The sequence below is a fragment of the Rhinolophus sinicus genome, chromosome 9 (genome assembly GCF_057876585.1).
Source record: "Rhinolophus sinicus isolate RSI-liver-muscle chromosome 9, RSI-T2T, whole genome shotgun sequence".
Classification (NCBI taxonomy): Eukaryota; Metazoa; Chordata; class Mammalia; order Chiroptera; family Rhinolophidae; genus Rhinolophus; species Rhinolophus sinicus.
This window is the reverse complement of record NC_142509.1, coordinates 36,952,502-36,974,566: the sequence shown is the minus strand read 5'-3', so window position 1 is coordinate 36,974,566 and position 22,065 is coordinate 36,952,502. Positions and strand designations below refer to the sequence as shown.

The window sequence follows — 22,065 nt, the reverse complement described above, 5'->3', positions numbered from 1 at the left end:
TCAGGAGATAATAAAATGGGTAATGACATTGAAGGGATTTGAATGCAAGAGTGACTTTTGGTGGGACGGTCACAGACAGCCTTTCTGATCAGGTGATAAGTGGACTGTGACCAAATGGATTTATCCATTCAACTCATTTATTGAGCACTGCCCAGGCGCCAGGCATTGGAATAGATCAATGAATGAAATCGACAAAGATTCCTGTTCTCCTGGAGCCAATGGGAGTGAAGGGAGCTAAGCAATGACAATTACCTAAGACATAAATTGTATTAAATGGTGGAAGGTGACAAATGTAATGGAAACAAGAAAACATGGGGCAGGAAAGGGATTGGCATGCCAAGGCCAAGGGCTGGGGCAGAAGAGGGTAGGGTAGAGCTGATCAGAGAGCGTGATGCTGGGTGACATATGAGCAAAGAGGCAAAGGACGGAGCCACGTGGATATCTGAGGAAGAGTGTCCCAAGCAAGCCGGGCAACTTACAGAATTGTGAGGATAACGACAGTGTTGCTTTTAGCCACTAAGCTTGGGGATGCTTGTTACACAGCAGTAGGTAACAGGAAAGCCAAACTAAACTCAGGACCTGGCCCCGAATCTCCTTCCACTGCGCTGGGCCATGTCAGCTCTCTATTCCACGTGAGCAGCCCACCTAATATTCTCATGTCAAATTTCCTTGACTTCTTGGGCTTGGAGGGTCCTCCTTTCTTATCTCCGGTGGCAACTTCTTCCTGAGCCCACATTCCGGACCACGTCAGTATCCAGATCTGTCTCACCTGTGGCATCTTAGACCCCAGTGTCCCCCCAGGTGACCACAGCCTTCTGCCCACCTATTCCCCTCTTGGCTTCAGGGACTTCCTTTGTGGACCTTTCACCTGTCCCTTCAAAGACCCTTAGAGCTGCAGAAACTGTTCCACTGTTGACTGCACTTGGTAAACCTCTTGTGATCTCACCTCTTTCCCCTTCCCCACAAGGCTCTTCTTACTCTGAAGACATGCAGGTCCCCAGGTCAGTCACGCTATCTCACTGGTTCTCACATCCGCACAGGCTGGCCCTAGATTTCCTGCCACCACTTTGCCTTGGGGTGCCTGCATTCCCCTCATCACACATCAGCTCTTCTGAGAAGACGTCTCTGACATCGCCAAGCAGCATTAGCGTCCCCTAATCAGACCTGTCAATGCATCTGCCTGATAGGGTTAATCACATTGATTTGTCTCTGCTCTTTACTTGTGAGTCTCCCCCACCCCACAGACCGTGAACATCCTGAAGACAAAGCTATTGCTGCCTCCATCCAAAGCCTAACGCAGTGTCCAGCACAGGGTAAAGATTTTTCTAAATGAGAGGTCAGCGAACCACAGCCCATGAGCCAAATCCAGCCTGCCCCACTGCCTGCTTTTATGTGACCCGTGAGCTAAGGATGTATTTCACAGATGAACATTTGCAATCAATTTGATTATCAGGTTCACACTAATCTTGAACTCCAATTTAGCAAAATATTATCCCCTACCCCAAAGAACGCCATTCTTCTCATTAATAGACTTGTATTACAAAACAGTATAGTCTATTATTATTATTAATTATTATTATTATATTTTGAAATTTTATCAATAAAAATGGGTGGAAATTGGTTCTATCTCTTACTATATAAAAAGTCACATAATATCCTAAATTTTGCCTCTTGGCTCTCAAAGTCAAAAATATTTATTAGCTGGCACTTCCCAGGAAAGTTTGCTGACTTTTGGGGTGGCGACACCTAAAGACGTCAGCCTGACATCTTTGAGCCCCACGGTGAGTGTGCCTGTGCTCACCAGACAAAGTCCCCACCCTGTCACCCGGTCCTCAACCTAATGGGTTCCACCTCCCTGCCAGGCTGTGGAATTATTCCAACAAGCCATCACACCCTCCCGTGGGAACCAGGGGCACCTCAGCCTCTTGTTACTACAAAGCCGACCTCCTCCTGTGGCCCCTGCTGGTTCACTATGCTCCTAAGTGTGGCCCCGTGTGGCCTGCGTGGTGTGTGCTGTCCGCGTCCCCCAGACTGTGAGTATATGTGACTCATAACTGCTACCAACCTCACGTGTCCAGGGTTGGGTGTTGCTTGCTCAGCTATCTCATACTATTTAGGGCGGGGCACTCCTCCTTCCCCAGTGGGGCGACTAGAGGGGGTCAGAACACTGACCCCTGGTCTAAGGGATGAGTGCATCAGCCTGCTTCTGGAACCTCCCATTCTCATTGTGCCATCTTGCCTGCCGGTGCCCCACACCCAGCCTCCAGGCCCCTCAGCCGCCCTCGCTCGGAAGCCCTCCCCCCCTCCCCCCAAGCCCTGCCCCGGTCTGCACCCCTCCCCCACGCAGCCCTCCACACCATCACACTGCTTCTCCTGTGTGTTCCTGCTGCCTGGAAGAATAAACCACCACGTCCTGCCAGCACGCTCTTAAAATCTTGAAAGCTCGACTCAGCCCCTCCTTTGCCCAGACCCCTTGATCCAAAATAAAGAAGTAACTTTTTGAATGTTTTGAGGTTGGAAGTGTTCGATGGCTGGTCTGTCTAAACGCTGCGTCAGTAACCCTCCCGCGCTTATGAAAAGCCCTGTGTGCGAAGGTGGGTCGGGGTGCTGTTTTAAGGCTGTGCTGCCAGCTTCCTTCTTATTAGAACCTGATGGCTTTACATGACACCTGAGAAAATAAAGTAGGAACTGTGCCTGTGGCGTGTTGATAAAGCCACCCGAGGGGGAAAATCCACGAACATGCCTCAGCCCAGGGACAGAATATTGGACCTTTGTGCTTCTTTACAGCCAGCAGCCAACTCAAGAGCAACAAACAAACCTCTCTCCACCTTCACTCAGCCCGGGAAACCCCGTCGGCCGCCATGTTTATTCTGGAGCAGAAGCTGAAGGGACTGTTGTCTGAAACTTGGGAAGTGTGAGTACTTAGCGACCGTCGTCTACAGTGTCCCTGAAAGAGACCGGGCGACTCTGCAGCTGGGAGAGGGGCAAGCAAGTCGTGCATTTACATGGATAAAGCAATTCGAAGAGAAAGCTCCACAAATGTGCCTGAATCATGGTGACAGAACACTGGCCCTTTGACTCAGTGTGGGTGCGTGGGTGGGTGAGGGGAGGGGTGCAAGAGGGGTGGGGAGACATCTCTCCTCTTGCTTCCATATGGAAACTATCCAGGAGAGGAGTTTACCAGATGGCCCTTTAAGGTTCTGGTGGACAGAGGCGAGGGCAAATGTTGGCTGAAGGTGGTGCAGGTGTGGTTGGCTGGGACTCGACTATGGAGGGGTGAGTGCCATGTAGGGAGCGTGGGCTGGATCCTGTGAGGGGAGCACGGCCGAGGGCCAGGCAATAATTGTCCAATGGCCATGGATTCCTCTCTTCCCGGCATGCATGCCCCTTTGCAATGTGACTGTCCTTCCTCCCTCCCAGAGGAGGAGTCTTTTTCTCCACCCCTTGAATCTGTGCTGGACATGTGACTTGCTCTGACCTACAGGGTCTGGTGGAATTGGCCTCACATTGGACTTTAGCCCTTAAGAGTCTTCATCTTCCTGACCTCTTGACTGCTACCCTAGTACTGCCATGCAAGGGAGCCAGTGTGGCCAACTGGAAGATGGGAGGCCACACAGAGGAGACCGAAGGCCAGCGCCAGGACCCATGAATGAGGCCATCTTGGACTTTCCAGCCCAGCAAATTGTCCAGCTCAATGGAGACACTTGTGTAAAGTCAGGTGAAACCAACAGGGGAAACTCTGAGCCAACCCACAAAAGCATGAGAAAGTTGTTATTTTAAACCACTGCATTTTGGGAGTGGTATATTACACAGGTGTAGATAACGCATACAGACGGGTCAACAATCAGACAGTAATACACTTCAGACCAGCGCTTGCTGATATATAAGGCAAGCCACAATCGGTAATTCTAAATTCTCTGGTAGTCATGTTAAAAAAAGGTAAAAAGAAACAGGTGAAATTCAATATATGACCAATATGTAAAATATTGTTGGGTATTTTACACCCTTTTTTGTTCCTACGGAGGCCACGAGATTTGATGCGTGCTTTACACTCACAGCACGTCTCAGTTCCAAGTAGATGCATTTTTAGTGCTCGATCATCACATGTGGTGACTAGTGGCCACCACACCGGAAACACAGCTTCCATCTGGGAAGCTGGCTTGGAAGTAAAGAGGCTACAGGCAGGATGACAAGGAGAGGAGTTCTGAGAGGCTCAGACAGGAAACGATGAGGTCTGGTCTCCAATGAGAGAAGTGACGGGTCCCAAAGTCAGTGTGGAGTTGGAAGCCGATGGCTATTGTGGGTTAAATGCTGCCTCCCCCAAAACAGAGGTCCACCAAGAGGCTGAGACTATGACCTTACTTGGAAAAAGGATCTTGGCAGACGTGACCGAATTGAGGATCTGGAGACGTGATGATCTGGAATTATCTGAATGGGTCCTAAATTGAAGGACAAGTGTCTGTAAGAAGAGGAGCAGACACAGAGGGAGACACAGAGGAGAGGCCACGTGAAGACAGAGGCAGAGGCGGGAGGGATGCAGCCACAAGCCAACCATCAGGGGACCCACTGTAATAGAAGCTGGAGGAGGCAATGAGGGACCCTCCCCTGGAGCCTTCAGAGGGAGCCGGGCCCTGACAACCGACACCTTGACTTTGGACTTCTGGCCTCCAGAACTGTGAGAGGGTACATTTCTGTTGTTAGAAGCCACGGAGTCTAGGAAATGTGTTACAGCAGCCTGCCGCTCCAGCCCCCTCCCCGGGGAATCTTGTACACTGGCCTCCTAGATGTGGGTGGTCAGCAGACCCTCAGGCTTCAGGGTGGACATGTGGCCGGAATCGGAGCTGTGGGGGTGGAGTAACTGAGGGAGGGCGAAGACGCACAGTGGGGCTGCGAACCGCGGCTGACGCTGAGCAAACACATAGTGCGCCAGGTAGCATCTAAGTGCTTGATTTTTATTAGCTCCATTCATCCCCTCAAAAGCTCTAGGAGGCAGACGCTACTCTAATCTCCATTACACAGGTGAAGAAACTGAGGCACAGAAAGGTAGCTCCCAAATGGCCATACATTTGGTAAGTAGAGGATCTGGGATTTGAACCCTGGCCGTCTGACCGTCACGCCTCTCTCAAATGTGTTGAGTTCCCAGTAGAGACAAGCAAGAGACGCCCGTGTGGGGCCGTGCAGAGGAAGGAGGACTGAGCCAGAGGAAAGCAGATCCTGTGTCTCCTTCGGGCCACCCGCGGTAAAGGACAATTTTATCGATATTGACATTAAAATCTTTGAGGTGGATTAACTGTCCATCAATCTTCCTGCGTCTCCCCACTCAGAAGTCACTGCTGAGTGACCGAAAGCACCACAGGACAGGGAGCGTGCACAGAGCCAGCGGAACTCAGCCGAGCCAGCCCCAAACTGCAAGCAAGGCTGTGTTGTCCACGTCCAAAATGCAGCCTGCTCCCGGCTCGGCTCCCTCCAGGAAATCCTGTTTGTGCTATTTCGGGAAAATTGATGGCTTTTTTTTCTGGGTCTTCCAGAAGCCCGACAGATGGTCCCAGATTTGTGCACTGTGTTTCCAGGGTGGCTCCTGAGACACTCTCGATGATTCTTTCTACTGTGTCAGGCATTTCAACCCAATGTGTCGCTCCCACAAATATTTACTGAAAGCCTGCTGTATGCAAAGGACTGTGCTAGGTGCCAGGAGAGGAACCCAAACATATTTATTGAACACGTACTATGCGCTGGGGCACATGGGGAGCCAGGAAGATAGTAGGGGACACCCAGTGCCATTCTGAGGGGCTTACAGCTTGGTGCCTGTTCCCCCGTGACTCACACACACCCTCAGAATGTTTCTACACAAGCAAGAGCAGATGAAAAGAAATAACCGTGCAAGCCGGAAATGGAGAAAAAGTCAACGAAAGAACAAGGAGAACATTCGCCTTTGTGAGAGGAGGGTGTGTGTTTATAAAGAGGAGCCGTAGCCTTTTCTCAAACCAGCTGGAGACCCAATTCCTTCTGCCTTCTCTCTTCTCCCTTCTCCCATCTCCTGGGAGGAAAAATAAGCTGAGGCACCAACGAAGGGAAGCAGGAGACTGAAGGCGTAGACGGCTTGTAGAAAAGACGCTGTTTCTGCGAACAAGGAGCTGACTAGGTCCAGTGAAAAGTGATAGACTGATTCCATGGTAATTAAGACACAGACCCCACACGATTCTGCCATGCTGTTCACAAGCTGTTTGCATTGTGTCTATTGTAGGTATTATGGCCACAATCAATTTTCAGCAACAAGAGGGCTGGTTCTGGATCCCCATAGACCAGATCCCACAGGTAAGTCACAGTTCCACCTGTCCAGGTGACTTCCTTTAAATGGATGCTTTCCCTGGGCCTCAGTTTTCCCATCTGTGAAATGGGGGTAAGGATGGCACCAACCTCACAGAGTTGGGGTGGGTTGGATGGGATGAGTCGTGTGTCCCGAGCACCAAGCAAGTTACTCTTGGACAGGTCAAGACGGGTGAAAGGTGTCTTCTTCCTTCTGGTGAATTCCATCTGGGATCTGGCTCCCTGGGGGAGATCAAACTTCTGAAGCAGAATGATCTAAAGAGAGATGATTCGTAGATATACAAAGCAGAATATTGCCTTTGTTGAATTTCAAGGTCAACAAGCGTCCTAACTCACATCAACCGACATTTTGGACATGTTTAGGCAGAAGAGATCAGGACGCAAAGCCATGCTGGCTGTTCCCGGCCCCACGTGCCCGAGCCGGTCCTCAAGGCTGACTCTTTTCCCTGCCTGCCTCCCGTCCAGGCTGGTGCCGGAGGAACCAGAAGGTTCTCTGATCTTGAGGCGCCTCTTTGAGAAAGCCCCAAAGGATTTTTTTCATGCAAGACATGAGATTTATTTTTGTGTTTTAAATTCAGCATTTCAAAATTTTTTCACTATGAAAATTTTTCAAGCATAGAGAGAAGGAGAAATACATCCACTATCCAGAGTCAACAATTGTTAACTTGTTCACATTCTGTCATTTTCTCTCCTTCTCTCTCTCTCTGTCTCTCTCTCTCTCTCCCGCTCTAAAGTAAATTACAGACATCGTGGCACTTCAACTCTCAATGCTTTGGGGTGTATCTCCGAGAAGAAATAAGGACATTTGCTGACATAACTGCGGTTCCTTTATCACTCATAACTAAATTAATAATTCCCTAATATTATCTAATGCCCAGTCCATATTCAAATTTCCTCAGTCTCCCACAAATTATCTTCCCAAAGGATTCCTAAATGGCGTCTGCATAAGCAGATGTGGCGAAGAAGGCTTGTCAGTTATTGAGGCTAATCCTGGGTCTGATTTTAGCCTGGGTAGCAAACAACTGCCCACAAGGGTCGACTTGTGGAACACTGACAGGCTACACCACACCACTGCGCCCGGAGTCTAGGGAGAGAGAAAGGGGAGGACGCTTCCATTTTTCCTTGTAACTTCAGTTCTGGGAAACCCGTGTCTGGCACAGGCCTTGGCCCAGCCCACTGGCTGGGAAACCAGACCCTTGTTTCTGTTTTGTATTAGGAAGGTAGGGTCCACACTATGTGGTACTTTTCTTTCCTTGCCCCGTAAGAATCCAAACAAAATTCTTTGGTTGTTGACTTTCTTTTTTGTGGCTGACTCCCGAGGTCCACCACGCCCCTTCTCCTCCACGGCTGCAAGTGGTTGTTCCCCAAGCCCACTCTACCCAAACAACACACTCCACTGTCACACACGCGCACATAGCCCTGTGCACACACAAGCACACCCAGACCCACACACTGAATGCACAGGTCCCTCCATCAAAGACAAAGGGAAACTCTTCTCTGTCCTCCCCCAACTCGACTCCCTGCAAGTATTCCCCAGCTTTTGATAAGCCCCCGGGCTCCTCCTCGCCATAAGGAAGGTCGCAGCCCGCCAACTTTGCTTGTAAACAGGCTGAGCTGGCATTCCCAGCTGGGCTGGTGAAGGAGAGGCCACGCCTAGAAAACGGCAGGGACGCCTTCGTTTCATGGTCCCCGTGGGCTCCTCTCGGCTTCTGCCCCCTCCCTGGGCCCCCTGCCCCACTGGCCCACTGAAAACGAGAGAATGGTAAGCCCTTACGTGCAGCAGAAGTCCTGTAAAAGGAGACTTATAAGGGCCAGTGGCAATGGGGCTGAGGCAGGCTGGGGTGGGGGTGAGGAGAGCGGGGAGGGGGTTTAAGAGAGGCCCGGGCCAGGCGTAGGGCCTGACGAAGGGAAAGAAACTTGAGTCTACTTTTTTTAATGGGAATTTGATTCGAAACAGTAAGGATCTTTTTATAAATCCGCCTGCAGCAAACGTTGCAAAGAGGAATTTGGCGTGTGGCATACCAGGCGAGTGGGGCCTGAGCTTTACGGGGCTCTTAACAGTCTGGCATCAGCCACAGGTATGCTGTTTAATCAATCATTTACCTCTTATGGAGTGAATAACACAGGGCAGCCCCATGGGGACAAGGGCAGATCGCAGGCGGGGAATATTCCAGAAACCAAGTCACGCGCAGCCTTCCAGTCTCAACTCGGGCAGGTTTTCTGGGTGGATGTGGGTGCGTGTGGGGTGCACAGTTCCGCTGCTGGGCCAGTCACGGGCTTACTGAGCACTGACGGGCACGAGGCCTGCAGACTTGACCCTGAGCTTGGGAACCCAGAAGCAAAAGAGACGCTGTGTCGCAGGCCTCCAGGGAATCTTCAGCTCGGCTGGGAGCGTCGAGGAAATACAGCTGATTCTCATTACCACGTAGTGCTTTCTACAAAGTCACTGCAGATACTGAGTCAGCGATTATGGAACCGCCGCTCCTAGGGGAAACACGGGGTGAGGTTCCTGCGAGCCTCTGGTCACATTTCCATCAACTTGTTTTATGTGTGTTTCTGTTTAAAGATGACTTATGTATTATAAATGTATATTACTGAGTCGTTAACATTGAACTCCGCCAACCACGCTATCTATCGCTCACGCCCGAAGGAAGCTGACATAGCACAGGTGTTTCCTCGGTAAGGGCCGTCACAGCCTCCCTGTCTCAGTGACACTGGACAGCACCTTAGGAGTACACTTGTGGCCATTTTCAACAGCAAAGTCACCATCACAAAGCACAAAAAATGCAAAAAACGTTGACTCTAAACAGACCACAAAAAGGACCCTTGTTTACAGTATGAGATAAAACAAGAACTTGGAGAGTGGCCTGCCTGCCTGTGGACTGCAGCCAAGGACAGGTACATCAGGCGGCTTTGGACGTGTTTTCCAATGACTGAGAAAGCGCCAACAATGTTAGTTTGGGGGTTAAAATAAATCGTCGTGATTAGGCGATTTGCGAGTACAGAAAGAAAGAATATTGAGGGTTGACTGTACTTAAAATAACTGTTACAGAGGGTCTCCTACACACGTGGAATTCCACCCCTGCCCACCCACAGCTTTGCAGGGCCAACGAGTGGGGGTCATCAGAAAAGGAAAGGACAGATGGGCCCTGAACAGGACAGAGAGGGCCGGGGCCCTTTTGGGAAACTCAGTCCAGCCCATAGGATTCAGGGGCCTGGGGGGAAAAAATGTTTTTTCTAAAGTCAGCTCGCATGGACCCCTTTCTCTGCCATCTTGAAGAAATCTAAGCCATGGCCATGACGGTTGGTTTAAGCAGCTGGCCAAGCTGAACGTGCCCTTGACCCATTGAGCTTCCATTTTCTCATCTTGTAAATGGGTACAAGCAAAGTGGGTGTCAGGGTGAGTACGTGCTCGCTTAATGATTGTTGCTGCTGTGATTGTTATTCTGACTGCCACCCAGGCTGTTGTTATTGTTATTGCTATTGTTATTGTTACCACCATCTGTTTTTTTCCACCGTGCCAAGCATCTGGTCTCTAATCCATTACAATCTTTGACGTCGGGAGCAGAGCCAGGTCTGGGGGAGTCTGAAGCTTGTCCAATGTCAGAGGACATTTTTAAAATTAAAAATATATATATATATCTATATACAAAACTGCAAATTAAAAATTGGATCCAGGACCTCTGAGGGGGTTGTTTGGGTGAGGAGCTTACAATTTAAGCTCCATTACCTCCAAAGTAAACCCACCTGTTTGGATCTTAGACCAATACATAAACAAAATCCTTGGTCGTATATTTCTTTCTTAATTAATCAATTAAAATAATTAAACGTGTCTTTTAATTTCCTATTCTGTGCCAAGCATAGCAGTGATCAAAACAAAGTCCCTGCTCTCATGCGCGAGGCCTTCTGGGGGGTGGGGGGAGACAGGAAATAAATATGCAAACCAATAAATAACATGGAAGGTGAAGGGGGAAAGGGAGAAGGGAGGGGATTGCCATTGGTAGAAAACTCAGGGCAGATGCAGAGCTGAGATTTTTTGGATGAGAAAGAGCAAGTCCTGTAGATCCCTAAGGGAAGAACTTCCAGACAAAGGGAACAGGAAGTGAAGGGACAAGCATCGTGCATTCGAGGAATATCAAGGCCAGTGGCCTGGAGTGAGTGATGTGAAATAAACTTGAAGAGGTAGGCAGGGGCAAATCAGGGAGGGCTTTGGAGACCCTAGAAAGGAGTTTGGACTTGGTTCTAAGAGCAAAGAAAAACTAGGGGGAGATTTTAAATGGGTTGATACGATTTATGTTTCTGAAAGTTGAGTCTGGCTACCATGAGTAGAATGGATTACGGGGGAGAGGAGGCAAAGAGGAAAAGCAGTGAGGCGACCCCTGACTGCCGTCTTTTGGGGTCAGCAGCTCGGGAGGCAGATCGGGTAGGGCTGGGATTCAGGAGTGGAGCGATTCTGAGATACTCCCCCACCGCCCAGCTTCCATCCTGTCTCAACAACACATGTCTGGCTCACGAGCGTCAGTATCTGGAACAAAGCCCTCAGGTTACTGCTTTGTTCTACTGGGAACAAAATAAAGAAAGAATGGAAAGGACTTGCCCAGCTGGGCCTGTGGGAAGCTGGACACAGCCGCTGTGGGGAGCAGGCATTGTACCCCCTTCCAGGGCCAGGGCTCCCTGGCAAGGGTGCTTTATTACACGCCTGTCGATGGGTTTTTGGCAGTGGGCAGGCCACTGTCAAGAAGGGCTCTAGTCCCCCTTAACCAGAGTTAGGCAGGAGGAAGAGTTTGCCGCAGTGTGTTTTGTTTTCATTTGGCAAGGTGACCTTGAGAGGGGCCAAGGTTGTGGAATTAATTACAGCCTATTACCTTGCATATAATACTTGGGTTCCAGCGTGCTGAGAGCCTCTAGAAGTGGGAGAAATTCACTGACGAGCAGTCAAGAAGAGGACTCCTTCCACCCACCCCACTGACTCGTCTCCTGTGGGTTTTCTTTTTAGCCCCAACATTCTTCTGTAAATAAATATGACCCCCCTAAGTCACTGTCTAAAACTTTTCCCAAGTAAGAATGATAGCAATTAGCACATAAAAGTAAGCTTCAGAGCTGCTTAAGTTTCAGTGTTCCCACTGTTTTTCCCTGAAAATAAGACCTAGCCAGACCATCAGCTCTAATGCATCTTTTGGAGCAAAAATTAATATAAGACCCAGTATTATATTATAATATATTATATTAGACCCGATCTTATATTGTTATATTATATAAGACCTGGTCTTATAGTAAAAAAGACCGGGTCTTATAGTAAAAAAGACCGGGTCTTATAGTAAAATAAGACCAGGTCTTATATTAATTTTTGCTCCAAAAGACACGTTAGAGCTGATGGTCCGGCTGGGTCTTATTTTCAGGGAAAACATGGTATATTCACCTCCCTGTATCTGTGCTTATTAACAAATGACAGAAGGTCCCCTTTAAAAAATGGCCTAAATCATAGAAATATATGAAAGATGCATGGCAAACATCAACTAGCAAAGTCATAATAGTAATAAACACCTATCAATTGCAAATAATGATAAAGCTGTCTTCCTTTCCATCACTTTATCTCCTTTTTAATATTAATGTCTTATTGCATTGGCTTATTCGGCTTATCCAGAACATTAAAAAATGCAGCATAACAGGCATTGTTTTGCTCCTGATTTTTAATGGGATGCCTCTCCTTGGCATGAAAACAGCTATTTTCTCCCAGTGCCATCAGTGGTATTTCCTCTGAGCATGTGCGTCCCTAGGGCCCTCTCAGGTTAAAAGGACACCCGTCCTATAGGATTAGGACCTCATATAACTTTAGTCACCTCCCTCAAGGCCCTTTCTACAAATACAGTCACATTGGGGGGTTAGGACTTCAACACATGAACTGGGAATAGAAGGGGGATGTACTTTGGTCCATAACAACAAACAAATGTGAGTGTGTGAGTGTGTGTGCGTGTGTTCCTTTTTTCCTTTATTTCGTCACACATGGCAGTAAATTATTCACATTTTGCTTTTCGTATTTAAGAGCTTTCCATACCAATATAGAGAAAGTTTTCTAGTTTTTAATGGAGCCTAATTTACGGAACCAGTCCTTGATGAATGGACTTGAGAGTGTTCCCCAAATTCTGCTCTTAGGAACACACTGCCCCATGCAGGCTGGTTGATGTTGTTTCTTACCTTCGCACATCTCTGTGGGATCATTTCCTAGGAGGGGTGTGTGCAGTCGCAACGTTGACAAATACTAACAAACTGTCCCCAGGTGTGGTTGAAACCTGACTTTCCCTCCAGAAATATGCAAGCGTCCTTGACACCCCTTGTTGCTTTTACTTGGGGCCTTTACCAACCCCATGGTGCAGAGAGTGTCGCAGTCTACTTTTAACTTGCCTTTCTCTTACTGTGAAGGAGATGGGGAATCTTTTCATAAATGTATAGGCCGTTTGAACAGCATTTTCTGTTGTCCTATAGATTCTGTCCATGTCGTTTGTCTTTTTCCCAGGGTGTTACTGTCTTCTTCTTAGGGATTTGTCTGAGACGTTGACCTAACGCAGGATGTCATCTTCAGTTTGCGGACTGGATCTTTTCTCAGTTTCTATCGTGTCTTTCTGGGTTCTACTCTGCTTTCTTCTTCAGGAACACCTGTCACCCATTGCTTGACTTTTTGGCATTTGTATCTTATAACCATCTCTTTGCATGTTCTTTCCTTAGGAGAGCTTCTAGAACTTATCCTCAATGGATCTTTTTAGCGACGTGGAGCAGGAAACCCGCCTACAAGTGACTTAATCAGAACATTTGTCGTGTCTCATAACAAGACAGTCAGAGATAGGTAGTTCCAGGATTCGCTCCTTCAGTGACACAACAGCTCAAACCCAGGTTCTTTCCTTCTTTCTTCTCTCGTATCTTTAGCAGATAGATGGAGGATGCAGTTCCAGCCCTCAAATGCAGACACGATAATGTCCAGAGGAAGAGAGAAGCAGTGCTTCTCATCTGTCTCCTCTTCCAAGTGAGGGGACCCTTCTTCAGACCCCAGCAGAGGCCACCTCATGAGTCACCGGCCAGCGGAGCACCAATGACCAGGCCTGAGACAATCACTGACCAAGGGGAATGAGGCCCCTGTGGTTGGCATCGATCAACCAAGATTCACGTCCTGGGGCCAAGGAGGGGACAGCACCTGCCTCCCAGGAGGGCACTGGATCCCGGGACAATAAAGGCTTTATTTGCATGGAAGAGGTGGGGTACGGCTCTTGGCCGGCAACCACCAGCTCCCCCACGTCCCTGGACGTCACTGAGCCAGTTTCCTCCTGCTTCCGTCCAGTTCTCTGCTGTCCCGTGCTGATGTCCCTTCTTCGGGGATGTCTTTAGTTCCCTCACAGCCTTTCTAGACACACCCAGCTCTTCTTCCCACCCACCTTCATTGCGATCCAGTGTCTGAGCATCTCAGTTTCACCTCGTTTTAAGGCCACATTTCCTTGAATTATATTATGAACTTAAGATACATGCTTTCTGCAATTCACTTCCGTTTCCTGTAGCAAATCTTTTTCAAAGCGTGTTTTTCTTCTTGGGGGCAAAGTTCTCCACCTTTCCTATGGCAGAATAGTTTCAGAAAATACTAGGGTTATTTTCGGGTGGCTTCCTCGGAAGAGGAGATGTCTGCTCAGGCCTGGAGTCTGGTGGGCGCGGGCTTTTTGGTTCCCCCACTCACAATCCGCCTGGTCGCTATTAGAACCCTCGTTTCAGATCTTTAAGCCCGAGCCTTGGCTGTTAAGACCCAGCCTGGAACCGAACTCCCTGCGTCTGGCAGCTATTTTCCTGGGGGGGCTCTGCTGGCTGAGGAGGCATCTTCCAGTTCTGCTGCCTGGTTGCCTGACGATCCAAAGGAAATTTATTCATAGATAATTTGAAACAGTCTGAAGTCCTGCCAATGCCAGATAGAGCGCATAACAATCCACAAGCCCCCGAGCTAGCACTCCCACAGTATTCCTGTCTTCACTCTTCCTTTGCTTCCAACTTGACATCCCAGAAATCAATGACCACCACGCATCCTGCACCGCCTCGGGCCGGGCTCACTGCTGGGAACTTGAGGCCCAGACTGGACAGGAAAGGGGGGTACTAATGGAGAGATGAGGTGTGAAATGTCTGTGGTCACCCTCAGAACACAGTCTCTGTGCAGCTGGGGGTACGGGGGAGCTGCCCACTCGCTGAACCAGCCTCATCATTGTGAGAACTCACCACTGCCGTCCTGCTGGCCCAGCCACTCTGCCTGATGGCGCCGTTTCTGCTTGTTCCCGTGGGGAGCGATGGACAGGAGCCAGTAGTTCTAGTTGTCACAACTGTTGCAATTCTTTCTATTAATAATTCTTCAGGAGTGAGGAAGGGTAAGGCCGGTTAGCTTGACTCTACATGCACGTTCATTTTTGTTTCTCAATAGTGCATTGAAGGTCCGCCCCCCTTTTTGTTTGTTTGTTTGGCTACCATGCTAAGAGAAGAGAAGAAAATAAATCAGCAGGACCTTTTTTTTCCTCCATATGACTCTCCAGCTGGTTCCTATTCTGGGATCTCCGTTCTGTCAGCATAACTAACTTCTGATGGTTCCACGGGCAAAGCGAGTGGTATTTTTTTTCCCCATTAAAAAGAAATCTCAAACAGAAGCCCCTGAACTGCCCCCCCCCCAGGACATCCATAGTCCACACGCACACGGTCATGAGGGTGGTCACCAGGGCAGCAGGCTCGTCCACGGCAGCTTGGTGGCAGCTGCCAGCTTCTTGCTCCTTCTATATTCCCGGCAGTGCCTCCCCAGCCAGCACCACCATGGCTCAGCCTGGCCTCACTGCTGGGTTGGCTTTGCTCCCTTCCCCCTCCTGTTCTCTGTTGGCCATGCTGTCAGAGTGCAGCCACCTGGTGGTAGGATCGATACTGCTGACCTCAAGGTCACTGGTCTTCCCATGGAGCTGATGGCTCTGGGACATTCTCCCCTGGAAACAGGTGAGGTAAGTGATGACCTCTGAGCCAGCCAGCGGGTCACATTTCTCCTCCTTAGCAAGGCTCCCAGCCCAGGATCCCCTGGTAAACGTGTGTCTCTGCCGAAGGGAGCTGCTGGTTTTGAACCATGCTAGCCTGCCATCGGAGGCTTAGGCCGGGTTGTATGATCGTTCTCACTCCTAAACAGCTAGCACACACGCAGGCTGCCTGGTCTGCGTGCGTCTTCAATGAATGGATAGCAAACATTTAAAAAGCAACATATTTCATTTTTGTTCCAGCAAAAATGAATGGCTTTAAAGATAATGCATAACGTGTGGGGATCCAGAAAGCTTTTGGAAACCAATATTTTTCTTTGTCTGCAATAGTTAGTGGGTTTTCCATTATACGTTATTTTCCAAAGGTCATAGCCTTATTTTCTCCGGTATCCTTAGGGGATCAGTATGACGGGCTGAATGTTTGTGCCCCCCCAAAGTCTGTATGTTGAAGCACTAACCCCCCAACGATGGGTGATGAGGGTTAGATGAGGTCACAAGGGTGGGGCTCTCAGGATGGGGTTAGTGGCCTTATAAGAAGAGGAAGAGGGAGAAACCTCTCTCTCTGTCTCGCTCTCTCTCTTTCCCTCTTTCTCTCTACCTCTCCCTCTTTCTCTCTCTCTCTCTACCTCTCTCTCTCTCTATCTCTGTCTCTATCGCAGCCCCCATCTCCACTCCCTGAGTGCAGGTCATACGAGCACACAGCAAAATAGCAGCTGTCTCCGGCCAGGAAGTGTACTCTCACCAAACACGCCATCTGACAGCACCTTGACTTTGGACTTCTGGCCTCCAGAACTATGAGAAATAAGTGTCTGTTGTATAAATCACCCAGTCTGCAGTATTTTGTTATAGCAGTCCAAGACAGTCAGAATGATAGTTTTGTTTTCACTTTACAGATGGGGAAACTGAGGCCTAGAGGTTAATGGCTCATCCAAGGATATATAACTAAAGCCAGGACAGAAACACATGTGCGCAGTATTTCTAACAGGATTCATTTTCCTAGGCTGCCACGGCTCAACGCGCGTGGGACCCTGTTGAGTAAATAAAATACCTCCCAACAGGAGAGAAAGGGACTATCATTTGCTGGTCACCTTCCAGGTTCTAGGAGCTCCAAAAAGCACTTTCCCACCTGTTCTCATTTTCTACAATTTAGGACTCAGAAGATCAGAGAGGTTAAGTAACTGGCCCAAAGTCACACAGCAATAGGGCTGGGATTTGAACCCAAGGGTATCTGATGCTGAAGCCAGAGCTTTCTCCCTGAGCCAACTGAGCTCAGCAAGGTAAATGGATTTTGAAGAAAGGGGATAAAAGAGGTGAGTAGAAAAGTAAAACCTAATTGCTGCGATTCGGATCTTTACCTGGAGTGGAAACATCACACCTGCCATTGAGCCGCGTGGAAATCCCCCACCCGACTTTCCACGCCAGCTTTAAATCTGGCCCCACATGTCCTGAAAGTCTATCCTCTACAGGCGTAGTTCTGCAAGGGTGCCAACGCCAAGGACAAAGGAAGTAGAGATTTCTTGGCATTTCCTTCCTGGGTAACTGGCTCTCAAAGGGTAGGGGGTGGGGGGTGAGAGGAGTGTTTGCTTGTTCATTTTTTTTTTTTTAACTAGAATCTAAAAGGTTGATTATTTCAACTTTTCATTCTAAAGTGTTTAATGTTGACCAATTTCTTAAGACAGGGCTTAGCGTCCATGTCTTACCATTGGCAAGCCCGAAGTGCAAAGGCATTCTGGTGAATGGACCAAGTTCAGATTCAACCCTTGGTCTCTTAAACTCAAAAGACCCTGAAGGCCTCCTCCTCCAAGAGATGCTCCAGGAGCCCGGAATGGCCAGCTTCTTCTTTTTGCTCCCAAAATGCTCTGCATCATTTCTGTCCCAGCAGCTAGCTCTCACACTCGCCCCAGAAGTGAGGCTGTGAACTGGAACGCAGGCCTGGGACGGCCCCGTCTACAAACGCTGGCAGCAGTGATGGGAAGCTTTGGGCCCTGGGCGGGAGCAAGCCTGGTGTGGGAGGCTGAAGGACGGCCTCCGAAGATGCCTGCGTCCTCATCCCCAGAGCCTGAGAGTATGTGACTTTGCATGGCAGGTGCGACTCCGTTAAGGATTTTGAGATGGGGAAATTATCCTGGCTTATCTGGGTGGACCCAGTGTAATCACGAGGGTCCTTATTAGAGGAAAGCAGGGGGGTCAGATAGAGAAGGAGGTTAACGACAGAAGCAGAAGTCCTGGTGACATGGCCATGAGCCAAGGAATGTAGGCGGCCTTTAGAAGCTGAGGTCAAGGCTCAGACCCTTCTCTGGAGCTTCCAGAAGGAACGCAGCCCAGCTGCTACCTTGATTTTAGCCCCATAAGACCCATGGCCTCCAGAACTGTAAGGTCACAAATGCGTGTTGTCTGAAGCCACTAGGTTTGTGGTTATTTGTCACAGAGCAATGGGAACTCACACACATGGCGTTGCAGATGGAACTCAGCTACCTTCTGTTAAGTCTACTGGCTGAGTCTCCATGGCACAAAGGCAATTAATTGACCTGTGAAGGGGATCGCCAGTGTCAGATGGCGAATGACATTGGATGACATGACAAGACCCCCTTTGGGCTTTGGGGGCGAAATGTTCCCAGTCAAATTCACCACCTTGTTGCTGGTAGACACATATCGCTAGGCACAGTCTTGAGGCCAGAAATCAGTCATTTCCCTTTAAGCAACAATTTCAATCCATCTTACATTATTTATTACAAGAAAATATCCCCCTTCCCCCCTCCCCCCACCCGCTCCGTTTTTCCATAAATGTGGCAAGGCTTTGGTCCAGGAAACAAAAAATAAAAGTATCACACTATTTCAGAATGCAAGAGAAATTAATTAAATCCAAATTTTCACAGAACGTTAAAAGTTGAACACAACTCAAAACATACTTGAGATTCAGACTGGATTTTAAAATGCTTTTGGAGAAGGGAATGGGAGCAACAACAATAATAAAAAAACAAACAAAACAAAATAGAAAAAACCCCACGACTTTTCTTTAAAAGGTTCTCCTTAAATATACTGATGGAGCCAGAATTGCATGGTCAACAAAGGCACTTGGGGTTTTCAGGGAAGGTAAAAAAAAAGAGAAAGAAAGGAAATAAATTCAGGGTTGTCCCTTGATTCTCAGTAATCCTGGGGCTAGACAGACACTGCTGGATGAATGAAATGAGTGTCGGGAAATACTGCTGTGAAATGTGGAACCGAAACAATTTGAAATAGGGCCCGAATTTGCCAGCGAGGGAAGATGGGTTGTTTGTGCAAAGTGCAAAGAGAACAGACCGGTTTCCCGCAGGGAGCTGCTGGGAAGAGGCACGTGGGGGCGAGAGGGGGGGCTTTCGCTCTGGAAGGACAACACCAGAGGCTCGTTTTACTTGTCAAGACAAAAGGACCATCTCAGCGCCTCTCCTCTGACGGGAAGGCCTCTCCCGAGAACATCTAACCTCATAGAAACCATAGTAACAGCCACCATTTCATAGGCAACGTTTATTGGGCATTTAAGGGGACTGTACCTCAGTCTCAATGAGCTGGGTACTGTGATGGTCTCCACACAGCAACAAAGCACTGGAGGGCCTCCCTCAAAGCTTCAGGTTGCACGAGGTGGGGGGCAAATCCTGGAGCCCTAGGGAGCAATGCTCTGTCTCTGTCTGCCTTGTTGGGTGTACAAGACTGAGGTGCCAGGCACTGTTTAGAAAGGAACGGGGTGCTCGCTTCGGCAGCACATATACTAAAATTGGAACGATACAGAGAAGATTAGCATGGGCCCTGCGCCAGGATGACACGCAAATTCGTGAAGCGTTCCATATTAAAAAAAAAAAAAAAAAAAAGAAAGAAGGAAAGGAATGGGCTGGGAATGCCAGATCTGACAGAGGGTAGCTGTGTGTTTGGGGCCAGTTACTCAACCTCTCTATGCCTCTGTTTCCTCATCTGTATAATGGGATTGTACTTCTAACTACCTCCAGGGGTTGTCGTGAGGATTAAATGAGATAAAGCAGGTGAGAGACTTAACAGGGCACAGCACTAAGTTTGTGGTTATTTGTTACAGCAGCAACGGGAAACTCACACACATGGCGTTGCAGATAGAACTGTCAAGTCCATTGCACATTCTGTCAAATCTACTGGCTGGGACTCTGGGGCATAACGGCAACTGACCTGTGAAGGGGATCGCCAGTGTCAGCTGGTGGATGACACTGGATGGCATGACAAGACCCACTCTGCGGGCGAAATGTTTCCGATCAAATTCACCACCATGTTGGTGGTGGAGACATATCAAACATGTCATCAGCTCTCAGGCGCTGGTCCAAGCAAGTGGACCCAGACCGTGAGTGTCCCCCAAGGAGTAGTAATGCATGTGGTCCCTCCGTTTGTGGCTTTGACTCAAGTCAGCAAACATCATGGCAGGCCCGCCACACACCAGGCTGAGGATGCTGGAGAAAGACACCTCCACAGGGGAAAGGAGCCGAGCGTGAACAGCACACTGTGGCCAGGGTGACCAGCCGGCACCGGGGGAGGGCCTGGGGGCAGGCACTGGGCAGCCCTGGCGTGGGGAGTGGTCAGGGAAGGCCTACGCCCCCCCAACCCCGCCTGCCTCCCTTCTGTCCTTTTCCTCCTCTGCCCTCCTTCCTTTATATACACACTTGTGTGCCTGCCCTGGAGATCTGGGAAGAAAAAATATATAATAAAGATAATAACACCCAAAGTGCCCACGGAAGGCAGCAATCCCAGGCAATGCTGTAAGCCCTTTATAGGTACTAATTCACTTGTCCTCACAACAGCCCCTCAAAGCAGTTATCACCATCCTTTTACAGATAAGGAAACTAAAGCACAGAGAGGTTGAGAAATATGCCCTGCATCACACAGCCATGGGTGGCAGAACTGGGATTCGCTCACATGGGCTTCAGGGGTACAGTTTCCCCAAGGGAAGCCTCTGGGGGAAGAGGGGTGGTGAGAGCCAGGGCTGAGTTGGAAAAGGGGAGTGGGTGTTCAGTAAGAGAGGAGGGGCAGTTCCCAGGAGGGGAAGATTCTGGAGCGGGTATTTGAGCGCCTGGTACCCTGGGGCAAACCCAAGTCCCGCTATGCAAGGTCACACCAGTGTTCATTCATGAGTGTTCTCTCAGCATCGATGGGCAGGGCACGTGCCTGGGACCCAACAAGCTTTCTCCTGTTGAGGACTCACTGTTGCCAGGCTGTTCGAAGAGTTCATTTAGGGAGGGTTTTCAGCCGGGAAGCACAAGACATGATGCTTGTTTATAAAAGAAGATGGGTGTGGTGTGGCTGCTTGTGGAGGATGGACAGAAGGGAGGTGGAAGCGGGGAGTGGGGGGCAGGGGGCAATGCTGCCATTTGCTGGGCCCCGGTGGGGTGGCTGAGCCAATGATGGTGAAGGTTGGAGTGGTTGGATTGGAGGCCGGCTGCCTCATGGACTGAAGGTGGAGGTCAGGGGTGCTGGAGGGAAAAAGGAAGAGGCCTGATAAGGTGAGTAGGTCGTGGGGCCACTAGGGTCCACTGAAGGGACCAGAGCTACAACAGGGGAGGCTGGGGTCAGGGGGTGGGGCCAACAAGCATCTCAAAGCAGGGTGGTCTGCACTTTATCATGACGGAGGTGAGATGGGAGCGTCGTTGGAGGATTTTAAGCAGGAAAATGACATGAACCACTCTGTATATTGGAAGCATGTCTCTGGAGGAATAAATAGTACAAAAACAGTAGATTTTATGTATACTAAGATCTAGTTCTTATAAAAGTTTAATACACTATAAATGTGGCATTACAAATCAATACAGAAAGAAGGAATTAGTCACTGGTGCTGGGACGGTTGGTTAGTTACTTGAAAAAAAAAAGAAATAAAGCTGGCTTCTCAACATTATAAAGCAAAATAAAATCCAGGTGGACTGAAGAAGTAAATGGAAAGAAAAAATAATAATAAAGCTTCAAACAAGCATGAAAAAATAGAAGTAAAATACTTATCTGATTTCTGGATGGGACTGAGCTGTCTAAGCAGCAAACAATGGAAGAAATCAGAGAGACTGATAGATTTGAGTATAATACCTGAAAGCAAAAACTCTGAGGGTCAGATGATGTCACAAACAGAATGTAAAAGTAAACATACTGGGGAAGAATATTTACAACACTGATGATGGACCAATGATCAATATCCTTTATACATAAAAAGTTCTTAAAAATAAACAAGAAAAAATTGGTTGCTCTGACAGAGAACAAAGGACACTTGTACAAGAAGGGGAGCACATGTCTAATAAATGTATGAAAACGTTCACCTGTGTAGCTATTTATATGCGAAGATATACAAATAAAATACCATTTTTAATAGCTTATCAAACTTTTAATTAAAGTTCTTTTAATTAAAAAACAAGTGTTGGTGAGGATGCAGGAAAATGGGTACTCATACTGGTGGAGCTGCACATTGGCTCTCTACCAGAAAAAAACTGGGGAACCGCAGACGCCCTGAAAATGTCCTCACCCTTTGGTCCAGTAATTCCACTTATAGAAATCTATTCTCAGGGAATAACCAGAGACGTAAGTCAAAGTTCACATAAGTGCATTATACTGTAATATGTTAATGTTAAAAAAGGAGAAACAATTCAATACCCCCCAAAAAAAGAAGAGGAAGCAAATAAATTATGGTATATTCACTATTTAAATATTACATAGCAATTAAAATCAAGTTTCCAAAGAC

At 48.5% G+C, this 22,065-nt stretch overlaps 1 protein-coding gene and 1 non-coding gene across 2 annotated transcripts in view; one reads left to right on the top strand and one right to left on the bottom strand.

Moving 5' to 3' along the window:
- RFLNA (refilin A) overlaps nucleotides 1-22,065 on the bottom strand; it is a 125,256-nt gene that overhangs the window by 73,493 nt on the left and 29,698 nt on the right. The gene's annotated exons all lie outside the window — the stretch shown is intronic.
- Nucleotides 19,078-19,184, top strand: LOC141569293 (U6 spliceosomal RNA). Its single transcript, XR_012492800.2, has one exon. It is a non-coding gene; the product is annotated as a U6 spliceosomal RNA (small nuclear RNA).